A 4,210-nucleotide genomic window follows, 5' to 3' on the forward strand; every position below is an offset into this window, starting at 1 on the left:
CTCTCCTTCCGGCCATGCCTGTGATAGGACTGCCCCACCCCCTCGCCGCTCGCATCTGTGTCCAGGACAAAAGGCACTTCGGGGTCAGGGGCTGCTAGGATAGGTGCGCTTGACAGAGCCTCTTGGAGGGTGTTGAATGCGATTTTACAGTCCTCTGCCCAAACAAAGGGCTGGTCTTTCTGCAGTAGCCTGTACAGGGGGGCAGCAATGCCCGAAAATCCCCGCACAAATTTCCTGTAATAGGAAGCTAAACCTAAAAAACTTTTTAGTCCCCTCTGGTCTGTTGGGGTGGGCCACTCACGTATGGCACGCACCTTCTCTTCCACTGTGCCGATACCCTCGCTGCCTATTCGGTGCCCCAGGAAGGTCAACTATGGAGTAAAACTTGTGTCACCTTAAACCGAATTTGAATATGAATTTGAATATGAATTTGAGCAATTGTATTGGAAAAACGAATTTGAATAGTATATATTGAAACTGAATTCATTAGATTGGAACTGAATCTCAGTCAACTTGAAATTGAATATAATATTTTGAAATTGAACTAATTTGCTCTGATACATAAATTATCCTGACTGAAAATTTCGCTCTTGGAACTTTCACATTCAGTTCTCAAAATTCAGTTTCAAAACGTGAAATTCAATTTCAGTCTACCAAGACAAAAACAGCTGGTAGCTAAGGAAGAGCAATCGAGTGCAGAGCTATTGTGATCGCGTGACAAGTGCCGAGCGCGAAGCAAAGAGCATAGCACCCTCTTAGCAAGCTGTCTCCTGAACCTCCTTACAGTGTCGAACAGAGAAAGAAGAGATGGAAGCGACTGGCACATCAGAAAACGTCCAAGTAAGTTGATATCATATGCCATGTCTGTTAACGTTACTTTATATAATGTACATTATATGCTAGCGCTGGCTGGCTAGCCAGCATAGTTTCATCGACTAAGTTAAAGTTTTTTCCATAGTTCAGAACCAGTTAGACTACTATAACTTTACTCTTTGATAGAACAATATGATTGGTCATTGTCATATCATTGTGCCTTTTAGGCCTGTAAGAACACGTTACAATCTCAGGTTAAACAGTATCATTCATGGAAAACTGGATATGTCCCCCTAGTTAAGCTTTTTTCATCGTTGTGTTGTCTGTTAGCTAATGCTACGTGGGGCAATTTTTTCGTGCCGTGATGTTGCCAGACAACTGGATTGCGATAACTAGCAAATGGTAGCTAGCTAAATCTGCATGGAGCCGATGAAGAAGCATAAATCAGCCTGTAGAAATACTGTTAAACTAGGGTCTCTTGAGTCTTGATCATATTATCGATATAGAACATATTCAGTTTGAAACTCTTAGAAGCTAGTAAAAGTTATTGAGAAATAGACACAGTATATTACAATAACCTAATTATTATACTTTAACTGTGTGTTGTCTTGATACTTCTGTTTCAGTAATGTGTGTGTAGATTGCAAATAATGTGTTGTATGACGATAGAAATGTCCTTGGTTCTTAATTAACTCATTGTATTGACCAAGTCGTGTGTGTGCAGAGAAGGTGTAATGATATTTATTATGATGTATACGATCCAAGGTATATATGTGTGTGTGAGAAACAACTGATTGTCTCTTAGGTGCACAGACTTGTGTATCCTGATTGCCTGATGCTTATGAGACCTCTTTGCGCAGAGATGAATAAACAATTAACGAGAAAGACTCACAGTAGACCTTTAAGCTAAACACTGATTGTTTGTTGGTTTTATTTTCATAGGTTGAGAGGCCTCAATGAACAGTGGACAGTGAGATAGACTGAGGACAATGGACTGGCACCGATCAGACATGGACACCGAAGCTTGATTTCTCTTAATAAATATCTTTGCAAGATGCAACACATATTGTAAAACACTTTACACACTAATAAACATGTCCACTGTTGTTTTCTCTGGAATTGATGTTTGCCAATTCACCATCACCAATTGTTTGCCATTGGTGGTGATGGATTTCCAAATGGATTTCCAAATTTATGGGCAATCTAAATTTTAGTTTATGTGTGTAATCAGCTGATATTAGATATGATGCAATTGCAAAATCATGTAGGTTTATCCTTTGCAACATAAGGAAGAACAGACCTTATCTGACACAGGATTCCACACAACTTCTTGTTCAGGCCATGGTCATCTCCAAGCTGGACTATTGTAATTTACTATTAGCTGGTTTACCTGCTTGTGTAGTAAGATTGTTACAGCTGAGTCAGAATGAGTCTGGTCTTTAATCAGCCAAAGACATATGTAACTCCTCTCCTAGTTACTCTCCATTGGCTCCCTATTAGGCAGAATTAAATTTAAATCTCTCATTTTGGCCTATAGGACACTGACCGGATCTGCTCCTTGTTATTTTAATTCAATGATCAAGACGTACATCCCCAACTGCCCACTGCGGTCTTCTGAAGAGTGTCTGTTATGTCGACCAGACATAGGTCAAATTCAAGACTTTTCCTCAGTGGTTCCATGTTGGTGGAATGAGTTGCCCAGTGCTCTCTGTTCCTGTGATAGTTTTGGGTCTTTTAACAGGGGTCTAAAGACGTATCTGTTCAACATGCACTTGAATTAACACTTATGGTTTGTATAGTATTGTTTCATTTTCATTAGGCTGTTGATTAATTTGACATTGTTGTTTATTATTGATATTCTCCATAATGTAGTCTTACCATGCTATTGTTATTTTTATTATATTATTGACTTAATGTACATTATTGTTTATTATTACTATTTTCCCTTTTTTCTCATTGTTTATGTCATTAGGCTATTGATTGAATTGACATGGTTGTTTATTATTGCTATTCTCTTTATTATAGTCTGACCAACATCTTCATTTGTTCCCTGTTCAATTTTAAGTATTATATTGTTTTGTATTTATGTTGCTTTGGACAAAAGCGTAACCATAACCATATGTAATTGGAAGCAAATAAAGGTAGCCTACACATCATAGGAGTGGTGAAGTCCCGCCCCTTCCGTTTGCCTCCATGGGACCTATCTTTCAAAAAAAATTGAATGGCAGTCTATGGCGAAAAAGAAATTATTTTCTGGTCCCGGTTGACTTGTGCCTTGAATTACCCATATGATGTTTGTCAATTTTAAAGACAATTTTTCATGTAAAGACATTTGCAGTTTGTTTCGTAACTATTGAATTACAACATTGTGAAAGATCGTAATTCCAACGACTACAAACCCATCAGTCGCGCTAGTGACGTTAGCTCATTCACAGCCACACTAGATTGTACAAGCATACCAGCAACAGGTCTTAATTGGGCTTTCCTTGCCGAAGAAAATACCATGAGTCAGAGGATTAAACACATCAGGTAAGTTGTATTCGTCCATAGACTGTACATTACATACTGTTAAGTGACATAGCAGGCAGCAAGATGCAACCGTTAACTAGCATAACAGCTCTTATCGTTTCATTACGTTGGTGACGTACATCGTTCGAGACGAGAGATGTAGTCCACTGAGTGGATTCGCACAAAACCAACATAACTTTTGAAGTCTATCGAACAACAGTACTTTCTTGACGTGAAAAATTATTTTTTAAATTCACACACATCATATGTGAAATTTGTGGCACAATTCAAACTGGACCAAAAAATAATTGTTATCTCTCCATTAACTCCCGTTCATAATTTTTTGAAAGATAGGTCCCATGGATCGGAAGTAGAAGGGGCGGGACTTCACCACTCTATTACAAGAGTGGCTTTAAACGTAAGAAAACGGTAATGATTTGTCCTTTTTTGGTCATTCAAACATGTAGATTTTTATTCACATAATTACTAGGTTGTTGCCTTTTCTATCCAGTAGGTGGCAGTCCAGGATAAGAAATAGAGCAGTAGTTGAGTAGGAAAAACGAAAACGAGAGAAAGTTATGCCCATGACATTTTAAAGAATGACAGGCTAGAAGTTTGCAATTGGTAGACAGTACATTGATGTTTGATGGCTAGCTGAGTAGTTCTGTATGGACTGACAGGCTGGAAGTTTGAAATGTAATACTGTAAAAAATGTTTTAGCCTATTTAAAATTACAAAAACGGTAGGTAAGACCATACATCGATGTTTGATGGCTAGCTGGGTAGTTCTGTACTTCAAGGATTGACAGGCTAGAAGTTTTAGATGTAATACTGCAAAAACATTTTTATTTGTTTAAAATTACAAAAACGGTGGGTAAGTAGGCCTAGGC

The 4,210-nt window shown here is 38.3% G+C and overlaps 1 long non-coding RNA gene across 1 annotated transcript; it reads left to right on the forward strand.

Annotated features, from left to right (window-relative positions):
- The first annotated feature begins 451 nt into the window (after nt 1–451).
- LOC143099642 (uncharacterized) lies at nt 452–1,919 on the forward strand. The gene is made up of 2 exons (XR_012981705.1): nt 452–840; nt 1,756–1,919. It is a non-coding gene; the product is annotated as an uncharacterized LOC143099642 (long non-coding RNA).
- Nucleotides 1,920–4,210: the final 2,291 nt, after the last annotated feature.

Source organism: Alosa pseudoharengus, unplaced genomic scaffold, assembly GCF_046254945.1.
Source record: "Alosa pseudoharengus isolate Yale_2024_CS ecotype anadromous, Long Island Sound unplaced genomic scaffold, YU_APseudo_1.1 YU_APseudo_1.1_scf_3, whole genome shotgun sequence".
NCBI lineage: Eukaryota > Metazoa > Chordata > Actinopteri > Clupeiformes > Clupeidae > Alosa > Alosa pseudoharengus.